The following is a 21335-nucleotide window of genomic DNA, read 5'->3' as shown; positions in this document are numbered from 1 at the left end:
CCGGATTAAGACGCTTGAACATTGTATCTTTGGCAAGAAAGCTTTTAGAGCTAAGTGTATTGCTTTGAGTTCTAGATAATTGATGTGGAGCTGGCTCTCTTGCTGATTCCAGATTCCGCTGATTTGCAGGTCCTGGCAGTGTGCACCCCATCCTTCTAGAGAGGCATCCGTTGTTACTATGTAACTTGGTGTTTGAAGAAGAAAAGACAGCCCTTTTGAGAAATTGGTTGGAGTCGCCCACCACCTCATAGTGTTCTTCATTAGAGGCGTTATGCGAATCTTGTCTTCGAAGGAGCCGTGGACCTGTGTCCATTGTATGTCCAATTGCTCTTGCAGGGGTCGCATATGGAGCCTGCAATCTGGGACTAGCGGAATGCACGATGATATCATTCCGAGCAATGATTTGTAGATGCGGACTGAAACGAACTTTTTTCTGGATAGGTTGTCTGCCAAAGAGGTTAACTTTTGTTTCCTCTCGTGTGATGGGTATGCTTTGCTGCGTACTGTGTCCAAAATTGCTCCCAAGAAACTCAATTCTTGTTTGGGGTATATCTGAGATTTCTGGTAGTTGACCACAAACCCCAGGCTGTGTAACAATTGAAGGCAATAGGAAATATGATTTGTTACTTGGAATTTTGAGGGTGCCTTTATAAGCCAGTCGTCCAGGTAAGGGAAGACCTGGATACCTGACTGGCGAAGATGTGCTGCTACTGGAGCTAACATTTTTGTGAAGATTCTGGGGGCTGATTTGAGACCGAATGGTAGAACCCGGAATTGGAGGTGCATACGTCCTACCCTGAACCTTAAAAATTTGCGATGTTTGCGATATATGGGGATATGAAAATAAGCATCCTGGAGGTCCAGGGATGCCATCCAATCTCCCGTGTTTAAGAGACGCAGGACATCCTGCAACGTTACCATCCTGAACGATTGTTTCTTTAGAAACTTGTTTAGTGCTCTCAAGTCCAGGATGGGGCGCCAGTCTCCTGAGGGTTTCTTTAGAAGGAAAAACCGGGAGTAGAATCCTTTGTTCTTTTGAGATAAAGGGACTGGTTCTATTGCTCCTTTTGTTAGCATTATTCTTACTTCCCTGAGAAGTTGGCTCAACCTCGGAGGCGGTGTACCCGATGGAGGGACACTCGGTGGTGTTTGCATGAATTCCAGAGTATGACCTCTGGTCACTACATCTAGTACCCATCTGTCCGATGTTATAGCCTTCCACTTGGGGAAAAAAGAATTGATGCGACCTCCGACCTTCAATATTGATTGGGGAGGTGTTGAGATTATCCGCTGGTCATTGCTTTCTGCCTGTATCTCTTCCTCGGGCAGCTCCTCTTCCTCTAGCCGGGTGTTTGTAAGCTGCGGCTGGTGGTAATCGATAATGCTGCTGTTGTTGATGGTGCTGATGTCCTGGTCCTGTGGAGGAAGATGGATATTGTGACCTGTATTGTTGGTATCCACCTCGAAAGGAGTAATTACCTCTACCCCTTGCTCCACGAAAAGGTAGTTTTTTATACTGCAGGGTACCTAGGGATTTTGCTGTATCGGTATCCGTCTTGATAGCCTGCAGCATGTCGTCGACATGTTTGCCAAATAAACTCTCTCCATCGAAGGGCATGTCGAGAACACGAGTCTGGACTTCTGGTCTGAATGAAGTAGCTTTAAGCCACCCTTGTCTGCGCAGGACTGCTGCTCCAGCTAATTGTCGAAAGCCAGTGAGTGAAATATCTATTGCACTGTCTATTATCTCTGCGGAGACCCTTTCTCCCTCCTGCAAGACCTTTTTTGCTTCCACCTTGAGATCTTCTGGCAGTGAATCTACAAAAGCGGACATGTCTGCCCACATCTGGCGATCGTACCTTCCCAGGATGGCGAGAGAATTGGCCGCCTTGACCGTTACTGCAGCAACCGAGGAGAATTTCTTACCGATATTGTCTAGTCTCCTTCCCTCTTTGTCTGGGGGAGACGCAATAGGCGTAGAGGGGTTTTTGGATCGTCGTTGAGCCGCCTGTGATATAACCGAGTCAGGTTTCGGCTGTGAGACTAAACAGGCCGGAGAATCATCTGGGGCCTTGTATTTTTTCTCTAGCCTTGGCATTTGTGACGGCACTGTTGCCGGGTTTTTCATTGCCTTCAAACCCTCCTGCCATAAGAAATCCACAATCGGTATGGCTCTTACCGATCTCTTTGATGGCTCTTTAAAGTCATACAAAAAACACTCAGTTTCATGTGAAACAATTGCCAGGCCAAAACGTTTCGCCGCTCTCTCTATGATATTATGGAAACCTCCTATGTCTTCTGGAGGAGAATCCACTGGAGCTGCTGGAGGTGGAGATGGTGTGGGAACGAGATAATCGTCCCATTCACTAGCCGCTGAATCTGCTAGCTCGCCCTCTTCTCTTTCGTCGTCCGACGAGAGGTAAGCTTCCGGAGCTTGGCTACTTACAGGTCTACTAGCCTGTGGCTTTTCGGAAACATTAGTATTTTGAGCTTGCTGGTAACTCTGAGGTCTAGGTGGCGTGGACTGAGTTGACGGTGGGAACCTTTTATAGTAGTCCTTCAACATATGTTGTAAATCTGTCACTAATGTGCTAGGCATAGCTAGTGGCGATGGTTGGTTTGCCTGTGGATAAGATGTTGAAGCATAACTATGCTGGTAATGTTGATCCTCTTCTTCATCAAACTCTTGACATTTGACGTTTAGTTGGGACGGGCTACTAGCTGCCCCAAACATTCCTTGATCCTCATCATCATCATCGTCCAAAAGATGTTGCGGTGGGTATGGCAGCACTTTACTTGGTGATGTATGTATCGGCAAAATGTCAGATGGCTTGTCCCCTATATTAATAAGGGAAAGGGGTAAGAATCTGTTGGAGTCCTCATGATGGTATGAGGAATGATCTGGTGAAATGTCCCAAGGTTTGTAAACTGTTAATGCTGTGGTGATCGTCAGTTCCATCGTCGACGGTTCCCTCGTCGACGGTTCCCTCGTCGACGGTTCCATCGTCAACGGTTCCCTCGTCGACGGTCCTGTCGTCGACGGGTCTCTCGTCGACGGGTCTCTCGTCGACGCTTCCGTAGATGACTGCGTCTTTGTCGACGGTCCCTTCGTCGACGGGTATTTTACCGTCGACGGTCGCTTCGCCGACGTATCTTGCGTAGATGGGAGTGCCCTGGATGATTTATGAACCCAGGAGGCCTCCGCTGTCGACGCTGTGATTGTCGACGAAGCTCTTTTGAAAATTTTTGCAGTAATAATCGTCGTCGATGACAACGGTGACGACGTCATAATCATCGGTGAGGATGGTGTTGTGAACGTCGACGATACCGTGGTCGCTGTTACCGTCGACACTGTCGTCGACGGGGCGGTCGTCGACGGTTGTTTTTTCACCGACAAGAGTTTTCTGGCTCTTTTTGTGGTGGCAGAGACAGGGATGGTTTCTTTGAGGTGCTTTTCCGGTGTAACGGCGTAGTAGGTTCTGAATGAACCTTTTTTGGTCCATGTTTAACTGCCTCTTCAGTTAAGACTTGTTTTGTCTTTTTGTGCATTTTTCTTGGTGGTTCATCCGCACCTCTATCTCTCTCACCTGTTCTTTTCTGAGGGCGAGAAGTTTGTGGTGACTCTTCGCTGTCTGATGAAGGATGCTCTAAGGCTTTCTGTTTTTGCAGCCATAAGAGAAGTCTACCCTCTCGGTCTTTGAGGGTTTTTTGACTAAAGGTGCGACAGATTTTGCAGTCTCTCACCTTATGGTCTGGATGAAGGCAGTAAATACACTTCTTGTGGGGGTCATCAACATGCAGTCTCTTCTTCCCACAGTTGTCACAGTCTCTGAACAGACCCTTCTTTGCCTTTTCAGACATAGTAAAGTTGTAACTAGTTTCCTGAGAGAAAAAACAATCTTCAGTCAGAAAATAGGAAAAAAACTGAGCAGAGCTCAGGGAGACTCCCTTCACACGACGTGCGGTAGAAAATCTGAGGGAATTCAGCCTCTGTTGGGAGTGTTTGGGAGGGGCTGAATCCTGATTGGTTGATACTCAAGTTTGGGTCTTTTCACAAAACAAAGTGGATAGACTGTAAAATACCCTATGAGGCCTACTAGGGCCTACTGGTTTTACTTTTACTGACTTACTGCTTTTTATATATTTAAGTTTACCGTGAGGCTCCCACCTCGACGACGGGGATGATTCAAGCATGTGAATCTATGAAAGATCCAATACTGGAGAATAATGAGAATAACAAGGAGGAGTCACTGGCCAGTCAGGACAGCCCCTAAGGTGTCCTGAGCTGAGGTGACTCTAACTTTTAGAAATCCTCCATCTTGCAGATGGAGGATTCCCCCAATAGGGTTAGGATTGTGACCCCCTCCCCTTGGGAGGAGGCACAAAGAGGGTGTACCCACCCTCAGGGCTAGTAGCCATTGGCTACTAACCCCCCAGACCTAAACACGCCCTTAAATTTAGTATTTAAGGGCTACCCTGAACCCTAGAAAAATTAGATTCCTGCAACAACAAGAAGAAGGACTGCCTAGCTGAAAACCCCTGCAGAGGAAGACCAGAAGACAACAACTGCCTTGGCTCCAGAAACTCACCGGCCTGTCTCCTGCCTTCCAAAGAACTCTGCTCCAGCGACGCCTTCCAAAGGGACCAGCGACCTCTGAATCCTCTGAGGACTGCCCTGCTTCGACGACGACAAGAAACTCCAGAGGGCAGCGGACCTGCTCCAAAAAGACTGCAACTTTATCCAAAGGAGCAGCTTTAAAGAACCCTGCAATCTCCCCGCAAGAAGCGTGAGACTTGCAACACTGCACCCGGCGACCCCGACTCGGCTGGTGGAGAACCAACACCTCAGGGAGGACCCCCGGACTACTCTACGACTGTGAGTACCAAAACCTGTCCCCCCTGAGCCCCCACAGCGCCGCCTGCAGAGGGAATCCCGAGGCTTCCCCTGACCGCGACTCTCTGAAACCTAAGTCCCGACGCCTGGAAAAGACCCTGCACCCGCAGCCCCCAGGACCTGAAGGACCGGACTTTCACTGCAGAAGTGACCCCCAGGAGTCCCTCTCCCTTGCCCAAGTGGAGGTTTCCCCGAGGAAGCCCCCCCTTGCCTGCCTGCAGCGCTGAAGAGATCCCTTGATCTCTCATTGACTTCCATTGCGAACCCGACGCTTGTTCTAACACTGCACCCGGCCGCCCCCGCGCCGCTGAGGGTGAAATTTCTGTGTGGGCTTGTGTCCCCCCCGGTGCCCTACAAAACCCCCCTGGTCTGCCCTCCGAAGACGCGGGTACTTACCTGCTGGCAGACTGGAACCGGGACACCCCCTTCTCTCCATTGAAGCCTAGGCGTTTTGGGCACCACTTTGAACTCTGCACCTGACCGGCCCTGAGCTGCTGGTGTGGTAACTTTGGGGTTGCTCTGAACCCCCAACGGTGGGCTACCTTGGACCAAGAACTGAACCCTGTAAGTGTCTTACTTACCTGGTAAAACTAACAAAAACTTACCTCCCCCAGGAACTGTGAAAATTGCACTGTGTCCACTTTTGAAATAGCTATTTGTGAATAACTTGAAAAGTATACATGCAATTGAAATGATTCAAAGTTCCTAATGTACTTACCTGCAATACCTTTCAAACAAGATATTACATGTTAAATTTGAACCTGTGGTTCTTAAAATAAACTAAGAAAATATATTTTTCTATAACAAAACCTATTGGCTGGATTTGTCTCTGAGTGTGTGTACCTCATTTATTGTCTATGTGTATGTACAACAAATGCTTAACACTACTCCTTGGATAAGCCTACTGCCCGACCACACTACCACAAAATAGAGCATTAGTATTATCTCTTTTTACCACTATTTTACCTCTAAGGGGAACCCTTGGACTCTGTGCATGCTATTCCTTACTTTGAAATAGCACATACAGAGCCAACTTCCTACAATCCTGTAGATCTATGGAGCACATCCAGTCTCCTCGATATAGCTGAGGGAAAATCTGATGAAGGGCCAGCATTCTGAATTTTACTTTTCGGATGTATTTGTTCAGATGCCTCAGATCTAAAATGGGTCTGAAAACCCCTTCTTGGCCTTTCTTTTTCACCAGGAAATATTGAGAGTACACTCCCTTTCCTCTTTGAGCGGATAGAACCTTGTCTATCACTCTTTTTTCCAACAGGATGCAAACTTCCGTTTGTAGTAATGAGTGGTGAGCAGGCGTTGACCTCGTTGGTGGCAGAGGAGGTAGAGGAGATTTGAACCAAAGAGAGTATCCATTCTCTACAATGTTTAGCACCCATTTGTCTTTTGTTATGGCGTGCCACTTGTGAGCGTAATTTGTAATACTTCCCCCCACTGGAGTGGTGGACAGAGTTAGGTGAAGCAAATCCTCATTGTTTTCCCACTGTCTTGGGGTAGAATGATGTAGTCTGCTTGGTGCGCAATCCCTCGCAGTTTTGCGTAATTGAAAGAAAGGTTGTCCTTGTTTCTGTTGAGGCCTTTGGGACCAATGAGGGGTTTGAACCCTCTGCTGATAAGGGCGGTTCTCATAAGGCCTGTACCTCCTTCTATACTCTCTTTGCCTATCTAGGCCTACCGCTTTCATAGTGTCGACCTCAGATTTCATCCTCACCATCTCATCGTCAGTATGAGATCCAAATAATGAGTTTCCATTAAAAGGCAGGTTCAGGATGCGGTGTTGTGCCTCCTGCCTCAAACCTGTAAGACGAAGCCATGAGGACCTCCTTGCACAAATGCCATGTGCGTAGTCATGAGCCGCTAAAATCTACTCCATCTGCAGCAGCACTAATAACTTGGTTGGATACTAAACTCCCCTCCTGCAGGATCATCTGAAAATCTTGCCTATCTTCTCTAGGCAATTTATCTACGAACCTGTTCAGAGAGTCCCACAAAGAACAGTTGTATCTTCCCAAAAGCGCAGAGGCACTGGAGACCTTCATGTATGATGCTGAAGTGCCACACATTTTTCTGCCCAATTAATCCAGATGTTTACTCTCTTTATCTGGAGGGACCGTCGATGATGATGCAATGGAATGAGTTTTATGGGCAGCAGCTAAAATTACAGAGTCCGGAGGTGGATCAACCCTAAGGAACAAAGGATCCTGGTCTGGCGCTTTATACTTTTTTAGTATCCTAGCCGGGGCTGAGCGTAGGCTAGCAGGGGTCAGAAATGTGTCCATAGCCGGTTGTAAAAGACCAGGAACCAGTAGCAATAACTGTCTGGAGGAGGCAGGCTGATGTAGGGTCTTAAAAATTACAGACGATGAAGCAGTCGGCTCTGGAATATCAATATTAAGTCCCTGGGCCCCTCTGACCAAAACCCTGTTGAAGGTTGTAATGTCGTCGATTGGCGATACTCTTGCCGCAGGGGAGTTAGTCAAGGTAGGTGAACAGTCTCTGATGGAAGACTCCGATTCTGTAGACCACGAAGCAGATCTGCGCCGCCGTTGCCGTGATCTAGAGGATCTAGATCTAGACCTCCTACTGGATCAAGACCTACTTCTTGTGGCTGACCTTGACTGGCAGCGCTGGCGTCTAGTAGTGGACTGGTCAGAAGTTGGACTTGCGCGCTCAGCGGGTGTCGTTGGCGAGGGCGTTCGAGGTAAAGAAGCTGATGGTGGATAAAGGCGCGAATTTTGGGAGTCTGGAGAAGCCAGTGTTTTATTAAGGCTTTCCAACCACCTCTGAGACAAGTTTATAGGTGATAGGTGTCCTACCGATGATGCTCTTGATGTCCCTGAAAATCCACTCTGAATAGTGACTACCAGGTCTTGGAGAAGAAGAGTAGTCTCAGGAGTCTGTTGTAGACCTGTAGGTGACTTTTGATGGGGGCTGGTACGCAGAGCAACTCTTTGCGAGACAGATGTCACCAGAGGTGGCTGCCTCAACGTCGATCAACATTGTACTGCAGTCGACGGAATCCTTAAGTTCCTAACGTCGAGCAAGACTTCCCAGTCTTCTCAGATCTCAACATCGAATGCCTCGACGACGAGTGGTGGTCCGTTGCAGGAATATGCCTCGACGTTGAATGTTTTGACGTCGAGCGATGTGCAGACGGAGATGAGTGCCACGACATCGCATGATGAGGGGACCTCGACCTAGTTCTTGAGGCCGACTTCGAAAGCGGGTGCCCCGACGTTGTAGGATGACGACTAGCCTTTGACGGCATGTGAGCACTGATGTACCTGCTCGACGTCGATCGGTGTGCGACCGTCGATGGAGAACTACCCCGATGAGGGAGTTGAGACTTCGATGTCTTGTCTTTCGACATCGCTTGAGTCGCCGTCGACAGCGGTGTGCTCTTCGACACCCGATGATGTGACGATGGAAGGGATGACGTCGACGGTGAACAGACAGGAATTTTCCTACCGCCCGACGTCGATCGGGCTCGCCGTTGTTCAGAAGAGTCTTTGGAAGTCTTCTCTCTTTCATGCAGACCATGAAGTCGAATCCTTTCTCTGTCCTTGAGAGTTCTTTTGGACAGATTCTTGTAATGTCTGCAGGTGTCCAGACAGTGACTCTGAGGCAAACATACTATGCACACAGAGTGTGGGTCTGACTGGGCCTTCTTTTTCCCACAAGAAGGACATTTCACATAAAGTGAAGGCATATTTGTGAGAAAAAATTGTCCTTCCAATCAGGAAATATGAAGAACCGTCGAGTAAGCAGAGAAAAATATAGTTTAGATAATTTTTCAGGCCAAATAACCAGAAAAAAGAGAGCTCAATGCTCCCGGACCCTCACAGATGAAGCCAGAAAAAAGAACTGACCTAACTGTGAACCAACTGTCACCTCACTCTCACTCCTCTCAGGCATGGTGGGATACTGGAGGTGCTCAGAGTCTTAAAGGCACAGTGCCAACTTTTTGGGTTCTGCTGTGTTAACCTGCATGCATCCTATTGGCTCCTTTATTTTCAAAGTAGTTTTTCTCTTTTAAAATGGAGTGCTTATATTTTCTATGCCTTCTACTTTGACTACAGAAAGTTTTCAACTTTAATTGAAGTTTTCAATTTATGTTTAAAAAAAAAAAAATGATAAAACTCCAAAAAATAAAGCATTTTTAGCCTGTTTCTCAAAATAGACTGCATTGACTGTTTGCACATGTATATATTATATTTGTATTGAAATTCTCTACTAAAATGTTATTTTTCATAGATATTTCATACATATACATGTGTGTTTGTTTATGCTCCGGGGTCCCCGTACGTGGGCGGGAATATTCACTGTTTATGACTATTGATGAGGATCCCCTGGAAGAGAAAGGCCTTGCACAGTGAAAACCGAATTTGGCAGTATTTCACTGTTAGGACATATAAAACACACTAGTATATGTCCTACCTTAAACATACACTGTACCCTGACCCTGGGTCTACCTAGGGTCTACCTTATGGGTGCCTGACATGTAGTAAAAGGGAAGGTTTAGGCCGGGCAAGTGGGTACACTTGCCAAGTTGAATTGAGAGTTTAAAACTGCACACACAGACACTGCAATGGCAGGTCTGAGCCATGTTAACAGGGCTACTTATGTGGGTGGCCCTACCAGTGCTGCAGGACCTTTAGTACCATTTGATTTACAGGCCCTGGGCACCTTTAGTGCACTTTACTAGGGATTTACCAGTAAATCAAATATGCCAATCATGGATAAACCAATCAACAGTAAAATTTACACAGAGAGCAAATGCACTTTAGCACTGTTTTAGCAGTCCTAAAGCCAACAAAAACTGGTCAGAAAAATTAGGGGAAAGGAGGCAAAAAGACTGGGGATGACCCTGCAAAAAGGGCCAGGTGCAACAATGCAGATTGAGGATAACTTTTCTTCTGAAGGATACACTTTTGTGAGTTTTGAATCCAGAGTTGTCCCTAAGTAGTGCAGCTGTTGATTCAGTAAGTTTGTGGACTTTTTAAAATTTACTTGCAATTCCAGGCCTTGCAGTCTCCAGGCAGGTCTCTTAGTGTTGTTGAATTAGTGCCGGAGAGGAGCTCTAGATTATCCTATCGTCCAGATAAGGATAGACAAATATTTTCTGCCTCATCAGGTATGCAGCTATACTACTACCATGCACTTCGAGAATGTCCGCGGAGGTGATTTGAGTCCGAAAGGCAGCACTCTGTACTGATAGTGCTTGGATGCCACTCTGAAGTAGAGAAACTTCAGATGCTTCTTGGCGATCGTAATGTGGAAGAATCCATACTGAGGATCTATGGAGCACATCCAGTCCCCCTGATGTAGCTGTTGGTAAATTTGGTGTTGGGCCAGCATTCTGAATATTTCTTTGCGGATGTACTTGTTCACAATTCTTAAGTTTAGAATTGCTCTGTACTCTTGAGTTGGGCTATTTTTCTGCACCAGAAAATAGTGTGAATATATATCTCTCTCCCCTGTTGGGGAAGTGGAACCTCTTCTATGGCTTCTTTTTGGAGCAGTGTGTTTACTTCTTTTTGAAACAGGCTTTGTAGGTGAGATTATGTAATTTTTGGAGGGACAGCAGGAGGAGGGGGATTTGAAGCTGATAGAGTAGCCATTGTGAACAATGTTCAATACCCATTTGTACTTTGTTATTTTGCTCCACTTGTTTAGATGTTTCATAATACTCCCCCCCCCCCCCACCAGAGCTGGATACGGAAAGGGGGTAAAGCAACTGCTCATTGCTTTGGTTGGGCTCTAGCAGAGGAAGTTGATGGGCGACGAGTTCCTCTTCCTCTTGCTGGTCTTTGCTGATGGTAGTGTTACCTGGATTGTTGCTGAGAGTGCTGTAACCATTGAGGGGTTTGAACCTTCAGCTGGTAAAGCCTGTTGTAGGAAGTTGGCTCTGTATGCACTATTTCAAAGTAGGGAACAGTATGCACAGAGTCCAAGGGTTCCCCTTAGAGGTAAGATAGTGGCAAAAAGAGATAATACTAATGCTCTATTTTGTGGTAGTGTGGTCGAGCAGTAGGCTTATCAAAGGAGTAGTGTTAAGCATTTGTTGTACATACACACAGGCAATAAATGAGGAACACACACTCAGAGACAAATCCAGCCAATAGGTTTTGTTATAGAAAAATATATTTTCTTAGTTTATTTTAAGAACCACAGGTTCAAATTCTACATGTAATATCTCATTTGAAAGGTATTGCAGGTAAGTACTTTAGGAACTTTGAATAATCACAGTAGCATATATACTTTTTACATAAAACACAATAAGCTGTTTTAAAAGTGGACACAGTGCAATTTTCACAGTTCCTGGGGGAGGTAAAGTATTGTTATTTTTAGCAGGTAAGTAAATCACTTACAGGTCTCAGTTTTGGGTCCAAGGTAGCCCACCGTTGGGGGTTCAGAGCAACCCCAAAGTTACCACACCAGCAGCTCAGGGCCGGTCAGGTGCAGAGGTCAAAGAGGTGCCCAAAACACATAGGCTTCAATGGAGAGAAGGGGGTGCCCCTGTTCCAGTCTGCCAGCAGGTAAGTACCTGTGTCTTCGGAGGGCAGACCAGGGGGGTTTTGTAGGGCACCGGGGGGGACACAAGTCAGCACAAAAAGTACACCCTCAGCAGCGCGGGGGCGGCCGGGTGCAGTGTGTAAACAAGCGTCGGGTTCTCTGTAGATTTCAATGGGAGACCAAGGGGTCTCTTCAGCGGTGCAGGCAGGCAAGGGGGGGGCTCCTCGGGGTAGCCACCACCTGGGCAAGGGAGAGGGCCTCCTGGGGGTCACTCCTGCACAGAAGTTCCGTTCCTTCAGGTGCTGGGGGCTGCGGGTGCAGGGTCTTTTCCAGCCGTCGGGACTTTAGGTTCAGGCAGTCGCGGTCAGGGGGAGCCTCGGGATTCCCTCTGCAGGCGTCGCTGTGGGGGCTCAGGGGGGACAACTTTGGTTACTCACGGACTCGGAGTCGCCGGAGGGTCCTCCCTGAGGTGTTGGTTCTCCACCAGTCGAGTCAGGGTCGCCGGGTGCAGTGTTGCAAGTCTCACGCTTCTTGCGGGGAGTTGCAGGGGTCTTTAAATCTGCTCCTTTGAAACAAAGTTGCAGTTCTTTTGGAGCTGTGCCGCTGTCCTCGGGAGTTTCTTGTCTTTCTTGAAGCAGGGCAGTCCTCTGAGGATTCAGAGGTCGCTGGTCCTTTGGAAAGCGTCGCTGGAGCAGGTTTCTTTGGAAGGCAGGAGACAGGCCGGTAAGACTGGGGCCAAAGCAGTTGGTGTCTTCTGTTCTTCTTCTGCAGGGGGTTTTCAGCTCAGCAGTCCTCTTCTTCTTGTAGTTTCAGGAATTTAAATTCTTAGGTTCAGGGAAGCCGTTAAATACTGAATTTAAGGGCGTGTTTAGGTCTGGGGGGTTAGTAGCCAATGGCTACCAGCCCTGAGGGTGGGTACACCCTCTTTGTGCCTCCTCCCAAGGGGAGGGGGTCACATCCCTAATCCATTTGGGGAATCCTCCATCTGCAAGATGGAGGATTTCTAAAAGTTAGAGTCACTTCAGCTCAGGACACCTTAGGGGCTGTCCTGACTGGCCAGTGACTCCTCCTTGTTATTCTCATTATTTCCCCCGGCCTTGCCTCCAAAAGTGGGGCCGTGGCCGGAGGGGGCGGGCAACTCCACTAACTCCCTTTGAGGCTCACCGCCAGGTGTTACAGCTCCTGCCTGGGGGAGGTGTTAGCATCTCCACCCAGTGCAGGCTTTGTTACTGGCCTCAGTGACAAAGCACTCTCCCCATGGGGCCAGCAACATGTCTCGGTTGTGGCAGGCTGCTGGAACCAGTCAGCCTACACAGATAGTCGGTTAAGGTTTCAGGGGGCACCTCTAAGGTGCCCTCTGGGGTGTATTTTACAATAAAATGTACACTGGCATCAGTGTGCTTTTATTGTGCTGAGAAGTTTGATACCAAACTTCCCAGTTTTCAGTGTATCCATTATGGTGCTGTGGAGTTCGTGTTTGACAGACTCCCAGACCATATACTCTTATGGCTACCCTGCACTTACAATGTCTAAGGTTTTGCTTAGACACTGTAGGGGCACAGTGCTCATGCACTGGTGCCCTCACCTATGGTATAGTGCACCCGGCCTTAGGGCTGTAAGGCCTGCTAGAGGGGTGACTTATCTATACTGGCATAGGCAGTGAGAGGCTGGCATGGCACCCTGAGGGGAGTGCCATGTCGACTTACTCATTTTGTTCTCACCAGCACACACAAGCTGGCAATCAGTGTGTCTGTGCTGAGTGAGGGGTCTCCAGGGTGGCATAAGACATGCTGCAGCCCTTAGAGACCTTCCCTGGCATCAAGGCCCTTGGTACCAGAGGTACCAGTTACAAGGGACTTACCTGGATGCCAGGGTGTGCCAATTGTGGATACAAAAGTACAGGTTAGGGAAAGAACACTGGTGCTGGGGCCTGGTTAGCAGGCCTCAGCACACTTTCAATTCAAAACATAGCATCAGCAAAGGCAAAAAGTCAGGGGGTAACCATGCCAAGGAGGCATTTCCTTACACAACCCCCCCCCCAAACGAAAGAGGATGAGACTAACCTTTCCCAAGAGAGTCTTCATTTTCTAAGTGGAAGAACCTGGAAAGGCCATCTGCATTGGCATGGACAGTCCCAGGTCTGTGTTCCACTATAAAGTCCATTCCCTGTAGGGAGATGGACCACCTCAACAGTTTTCGATTTTCACCTTTCATTTGCATCAGCCATCTGAGAGGTCTGTGGTCGGTTTGAACTACAAAGTGAGTACCAAAGAGGTATGGTCTCAGCTTTTTCAGGGACCAAACCACAGCAAAGGCCTCCCTCTCAATGGCACTCCAACGCTGCTCCCTGGGGAGTAACCTCCTGCTAATGAAAGCAACAGGCTGGTCAAGGCCATCATCATTTGTTTGGGACAAAACTGCCCCTATCCCATGTTCAGAGGCATCTGTTTGCACAATGAATTGCTTGGAGTAATCTGGAGCTTTTAGAACTGGTGCTGTGCACATAGCTTGTTTCAGGGTGTCAAAGGCCTGTTGGCATTCTACAGTCCAGTTTACTTTCTTGGGCATTTTCTTGGAGGTGAGGTCTGTGAGGGCTGTCACAATGGATCCATATCCCTTCACAAACCTCCTATAGTACCCAGTCAAGCCAAGGAATGCCCTGACTTGAGTCTGGGTTTTTGGAGCTGCCCAGTCCAGAATAGTCTGGATCTTAGGCTGGAGTGGCTGAAGTTGGCCTCCACCTACAAGGTGTCCCAAGTAAACCACAGTTCCCTGCCCTATCTGGCATTTGGATGCCTTGATAGAGAGGCCTGCTGATTGCAGAGCCTTCAAAACCTTCTTCAGGTGGACCAGGTGATCCTGCCAGTTGGAGCTAAAGACAGCAATATCATCAAGATAAGCTGCACTAAAGGACTCCAACTCAGCAAGGACTTGATTCACCAACCTTTGGAAGGTGGCAGGGGCATTCTTTAAACCAAAGGGCATAACAGTAAACTGATAATGCCCATCAGGTGTGGAGAAAGCTGTTTTCTCTTTTGCTCCAGGTGCCATTTTGATTTGCCAGTACCCTGCTGTTAAGTCAAAGGTACTTAAGAATTTGGCAGCACCTAATTTGTCAATCAGCTCGTCAGCTCTAGGAATGGGATGGGCATCTGTCTTGGTGACAGAATTAAGACCTCTGTAGTCCACACAAAACCTCATCTCTCTCTTTCCATCTTTGCTGTGAGGTTTGGGGACTAAGACCACTGGGCTAGCCCAGGGGCTGTCAGAGTGCTCAATTACTCCCAATTCCAGCATCTTGTGGACTTCCACCTTGATGCTTTCCTTCACTTGGTCAGACTGTCTGAAGATTTTGTTTTTGACAGGCATGCTGTCTCCTGTGTCCACATCATGGGTACACAGGTGTGTCTGACCAGGGGTTAAGGAAAAGAGCTCAGCAAATTGTTGCAGGACCTTCCTACAATCAGATTGCTGTTGGCCAGAGAGGGTGTCTGAATAGATCACTCCATCCACTGAGCCATCTTTAGGGTCTGATGAGAGGAGATCAGGGAGAGGCTCACTCTCAGCTTCCTGGTCCTCATCTGTTACCATCAACAGATTCACATCAGACCTATCATGGAAGAGTTTTAGGCGGTTTACATGGATCACCCTCTTGGGGCTCCTGCTTGTGCCTAGGTCCACCAGGTAGGTGACCGGACTCTTCTTTTCCAAGATTGGGTAGGGGCCACTCCATCTGTCCTGAAGTGCCCTGGGAGCCACAGGCTCCAAAACCCAGACTTTCTGCCCTGGTTGTAATTCAACCATTGCAGCCTTTTGGTCATACCAAAACTTCTGGAGCTGTTGACTGGCCTCAAGGTTTTTACTTGCCTTTTCCATGTACTCTGCCATTCTTGAGCGAAGGCCAAGTACATAGTCCACTATGTCTTGTTTAGGCTCATGAAGAGGTCTCTCCCAGCCTTCTTTAACAAGAGCAAGTGGTCCCCTTACAGGGTGGCCAAACAGAAGTTCAAAGGGTGAGAACCCTACTCCCTTCTGAGGCACCTCTCTGTAAGCGAAAAGCAGACATGGCAGGAGGACATCCCATCTCCTTTTGAGTTTTTCTGGGAGCCCCATGATCATGCCCTTTAATGTCTTGTTGAATCTCTCAACAAGGCCATTAGTTTGTGGATGATATGGTGTAGTGAATTTATAAGTCACTCCACACTCATTCCACATGTGTTTCAGGTATGCTGACATGAAGTTGGTACCTCTGTCAGACACCACCTCCTTAGGGAAGCCCACTCTGGTAAAGATACCAATGAGGGCCTTGGCTACTGCAGGGGCAGTAGTCGACCTAAGGGGAATAGCTTCAGGATACCTAGTAGCATGATCCACTACTACTAGGATGTACATATTTCCTGAGGCTGTGGGAGGTTCAAGTGGACCCACTATGTCCACACCCACTCTTTCAAAGGGGACCCCCACCACTGGAAGTGGAATGAGGGGGGCCTTTGGATGTCCACCTGTCTTACCACTGGCTTGACAGGTGGTACAGGAGATGCAAAACTCCTTAACCTTCTGGGACATGTTGGGCCAGTAGAAGTGGTTGACTAACCTCTCCCACGTCTTGGTTTGTCCCAAATGCCCAGCAAGGGGAATATCATGGGCTAAGGTCAGAATAAACTCTCTGAACCCCTGAGGCACTACCACTCTCCTAGTGGCACCAGGTTTGGGATCTCTTGCCTCAGTGTACAGGAGTCCATCTTCCCAATAGACCCTATGTGTTCCAGTTTTCTTGCCATTGGACTCTTCAGCAGCTTGCAGCCTAAGGCCTTCAAGAGAGGGACAGGTTTCTTGTCCCTTACACAACTCTTCCCTTGAGGGTCCCCCTGGGCCTAAGAGCTCAACCTGGTAAGGTTCCAGCTCCATAGGCTCAGTTCCCTCAGAGGGCAGAACTTCTTCCTGAGAAGAGAGGTTCTCTTTTTGGTGTTGTGTTGCAGCTGGTTTCCCAGCTGGCTTTTATTTTCTCTTGGTAGGCTGGGCCTTTCTTCCAGACTCCAGCTCTACTTTTTCACCCTGTGCCTTGCACTGTGCCCTTGTCTTGACACACACCAGTTCAGGGATACCCAGCATGGCTGCATGGGTTTTTAGTTCTACCTCAGCCCATGCTGAGGACTCCAGGTCATTTCCAAGCAAACAGTCTACTGGGATATTTGAGGAGACCACCACCTGTTTCAGGCCATTGACCCCTTCCCACTCTAAAGTTACCATTGCCATGGGATGTACTTTAGTTTGATTGTCAGCATTGGTGACTGGATAGGTTTGTCCAGTCAGGTATTGGCCAGGGGAAACCAGTTTCTCTGTCACCATAGTGACACTGGCACCTGTATCCCTCAGGCCCTCTACACTTGTCCCATTAATTAAGAGCTGCTGCCTGTATTTTTGCATGTTCGGGGGCAGGCAGCCAGTGTGGCTAAATCCACCCCACCCTCAGAGACTAATGTAGCTTCAGTGTGACACCTGATTTGCTCTGGGCACACTGTTGATCCCACTTGGAGACTAGCCATTCCAGTGTTAGCTGGAGTGGAGTTTGAAGTGGTATTTTTCTTGGGACAGGCATTGTCTCCAGTTTGGTGTCCAGACTGACTACAGCTACGATACCAGGCCTTTTTGGGATCAAAGTTTTTAACCTTGTACCCAGAATTGTTTTGTGAAGAGGCTCTGGGCCCACCCTCCTGTGCAGGTTTTTGGGGGCCTGTAGAAGACTCTTTACAATTTTTGTTTTTGGCTGTCTCACCACCCTTCCCCTGGGGAGGTTTTGTGACCCCTTTCTTTTGGTCACCCCCTGTGGAAGTTTTGGACACCCTAGTCTTGACCCAATGGTCCGCCTTCTTTCCCAATTCTTGGGGAGAAATTGGTCCTAGGTCTACCAGATGCTGATGCAGTTTATCATTGAAACAATTACTTAATAGGTGTTCTTTCACAAATAAATTGTACAGCCCATCATAATTACTTACACCACTGCCTTGAATCCAAACATCTAGTGTTTTTACTGAGTAGTCTACAAAGTCAACCCAGGTCTGGCTCGAGGATTTTTGAGCCCCCCTGAATCTAATCCTATACTCCTCAGTGGAGAATCCAAAGCCCTCAATCAGGGTACCCTTCATGAGGTCATAAGATTCTGCATCTTTTCCAGAGAGTGTGAGGAGTCCATCCCTACACTTTCCTGTGAACATTTCCCAAAGGAGGGCACCCCAGTGAGATTTGTTCACTTTTCTGGTTACACAAGCCCTCTCAAAAGCTGTGAACCATTTGGTGATGTCATCACCATCTTCATATTTAGTTACAATCCCTTTAGGGATTTTCAACATGTCAGGAGAATCTCTGACCCTATTTATGTTGCTGCCACCATTGATGGGTCCTAGGCCCATCTCTTGTCTTTCCCTTTCTATGGCTAGGATCTGTCTTTCCAAAGCCAATCTTTTGGCCATCCTGGCTAACTGGATGTCCTCTTCACTGGAGTTATCCTCAGTGATTTCAGAGAGGTTGGTCCCTCCTGTGAGGGAGCCAGCATCTCTGACTATTATGCTTGGAGTCAGGGCTTGAGAGGCCCTGTCTTCCCTAGATAGGACTGGTAGGGGGGAATCACCCTCCAAGTCACTATCATCATCCTCTGAGTTGCCATCCTCAGAGGGGTTGGCCTTTTCAAACTCTGCCAACAGCTCCTGGAGCTGTAGTTTGGAAGGTCTGGGGCCCATTGTTATTTTCTTTAATTTACAGAGTGACCTTAGCTCCCTCATCTTAAGATGGAGGTAAGGGGTGGTGTCGAGTTCCACCACATTCACATCTGTACTAGACATTATGCTTCTAAAAGTTGGAATACTTTTTAAGAATCTAAAACTAGTTCTAGAATCTAATTCAAACTTTCACAAAACTTTTAAACTCTAAAAGAAATGCTAAACAGGGACTAACACAAGGCCCTAGCAGGACTTTTAAGAATTTAGAAAAATTTCAAATTGCAAAAAATCAATTTCTAATGACAATTTTTGGAATTTGTCGTGTGATCAGGTATTGGCTGAGTAGTCCAGCAAATGCAAAGTCTTGTACCCCACCGCTGATCCACCAATGTAGGAAGTTGGCTCTGTATGCACTATTTCAAAGTAAGGAATAGTATGCACAGAGTCCAAGGGTTCCCTTTAGAGGTAAGATAGTGGCAAAAAGAGATAATACTAATGCTCTATTTTGTGGTAGTGTGGTCGAGCAGTAGGCTTATCAAAGGAGTAGTGTTAAGCATTTGTTGTACATACACACAGGCAATAAATGAGGAACACACACTCAGAGACAAATCCAGCCAATAGGTTTTGTTATAGAAACATATATTTTCTTAGTTTATTTTAAGAACCACAGGTTCAAATTCTACATGTAATATCTAATTTGAAAGGTATTGCAGGTAAGTACTTTAGGAACTTTGAATAATCACAGTAGCATATATACTTTTTACATAAAACACAATAAGCTGTTTTAAAAGTGGACACAGTGCAATTTCCACAGTTCCTGGGGGAGGTAAAGTATTGTTATTTTTAGCAGGTAAGTAAATCACTGACAGGTCTCAGTTTTGGGTCCAAGGTAGCCCACCGTTGGGGGTTCAGAGCAACCCCAAAGTTACCACACCAGCAGCTCAGGGCCGGTCAGGTGCAGAGGTCAAAGAGGTGCCCAAAACACATAGGCTTCAATGGAGAGAAGGGGGTGCCCCTGTTCCAGTATGCCAGCAGGTAAGTACCCGCGTCTTCGGAGGGCAGACCAGGGGGGTTTTGTAGGGCACCGGGGGGGACACAAGTCAGCACAAAAAGTACACCCTCAGCAGCGCGGGGGTGGCCGGGTGCAGTGTGTAAACAAGCGTCGGGTTCTCTGTAGATTTCAATGGGAGACCAAGGGGTCTCTTCAGCGGTGCAGGCAGGCAAGGGGGGGGGGGCTCCTCGGGGTAGCCACCACCTGGGCAAGGGAGAGGGCCTCCTGGGGGTCACTCCTGCACAGAAGTTCCATTCCTTCAGGTGCTGGGGGCTGCGGGTGCAGGGTCTTTTCCAGCCGTCGGGACTTTAGGTTCAGGCAGTCGCGGTCAGGGGGAGCCTCGGGATTCCCTCTGCAGGCGTCGCTGTGGGGGGTCAGGGGGGACAACTTTGGTTACTCACGGACTCGGAGTCGCCGGAGGGTCCTCCCTGAGGTGTTGGTTCTCCACCAGTCGAGTCGGGGTCGCCGGGTGCAGTGTTGCAAGTCTCACGCTTCTTGCGGGGAGTTGCAGGGGTCTTTAAATCTGCTCCTTTGAAACAAAGTTGCAGTTCTTTTGGAGCAGTGCCGCTGTCCTCGGGAGTTTCTTGTCTTTCTTGAAGCAGGGCAGTCCTCTGAGGATTCAGAGGTCGCTGGTCCTTTGGAAAGCGTCGCTGGAGCAGGTTTCTTTGGAAGGCAGGAGACAGGCCGGTAAGACTGGGGCCAAAGCAGTTGGTGTCTTCTGTTCTTCCTCTGCAGGGGTTTTTCAGCTCAGCAGTCCTCTTCTTCTTGTAGTTTCAGGAATCTAAATTCTTAGGTTCAGGGAAGCCCTTAAATACTCAATTTAAGGGCATGTTTAGGTCTTGGGGGTTAGTAGCCAATGGGAGGGGGTCACATCCCTAATCCTATTGGGGAATCCTCCATCTGCAAGATGGAGGATTTCTAAAAGTTAGAGTCACTTCAGCTCAGGACACCTTAGGGGCTGTCCTGACTGGCCAGTGACTCCTCCTTGTTATTCTCATTATTTTCCCCGGCCTTGCCGCCAAAAGTGGGGCCGTGGCCGGAGGGGGCGGGCAACTCCACTAGCTGGAGTGCCCTGTGGTGCTGGAACAAAGGGGGTGAGCCTTTGAGGCTCACCGCCAGGTGTTACAGCTCCTGCCTGGGGGAGGTGTTAGCATCTCCACCCAGTGCAGGCTATGTTACTGGCCTCAGAGTGACAAAGGCACTCTCCCCATGGGGCCAGCAACATGTCTCGGTTGTGGCAGGCTGCTGGAACCAGTCAGCCTACACAGATAGTCGGTTAAGGTTTCAGGGGGCACCTCTAAGGTGCCCTCTGGGGTGTATTTTACAATAAAATGTACACTGGCATCAGTGTGCTTTTATTGTGCTGAGAAGTTTGATACCAAACTTCCCAGTTTTCAGTGTAGCCATTATGGTGCTGTGGAGTTCGTGTTTGACATACTCCCAGACCATATACTCTTATGGCTACCCTGCACTTACAATGTCTAAGGTTTTGCTTAGACACTGTAGGGGCACAGTGCTCATGCACTGGTGCCCTCACCTATGGTATAGTGCACCCGGCCTTAGGGCTGTAAGGCCTGCTAGAGGGGTGACTTGTCTATACTGGCATAGGCAGTGAGAGGCTGGCATGGCACCCTGAGGGGAGTGCCATGTCGACTTACTCATTTTGTTCTCACCAGCACACACAAGCTGGCAAGCAGTGTGTCTGTGCTGAGTGAGGGGTCTCCAGGGTGGCATAAGACATGCTGCAGCCCTTAGAGACCTTCCCTGGCATCAGGGCCCTTGGTACCAGAGGAACCAGTTACAAGGGACTTACCTGGATGCCAGGGTGTGCCAATTGTGGATACAAAAGTACAGGTTAGGGAAAGAACACTGGTGCTGGGGCCTGGTTAGCAGGCCTCAGCACACTTTCAATTCAAAACATAGCATCAGCAAAGGCAAAAAGTCAGGGGGTAACCATGCCAAGGAGGCATTTCCTTACACCTGTGATCATAGGGTTTGAATTTACATACTAATTCCTTCCGCTTCTGAAGGCCCACCACTTTTAAAATATCTAGTTCTGTCTTCATTTTTGCCATCTCATCATCAGCATGTATTCCAAAGAGAGATGTGCCCATTAAAGAAAGATTTAGGCCCATATTTG

The sequence above is a fragment of the Pleurodeles waltl genome, chromosome 12, assembly GCF_031143425.1.
Source record: "Pleurodeles waltl isolate 20211129_DDA chromosome 12, aPleWal1.hap1.20221129, whole genome shotgun sequence".
NCBI classification, from domain to species: domain Eukaryota; kingdom Metazoa; phylum Chordata; class Amphibia; order Caudata; family Salamandridae; genus Pleurodeles; species Pleurodeles waltl.
The sequence above is the reverse complement of the archived record's forward strand: the minus strand, read 5'-3'. Positions refer to the sequence as shown.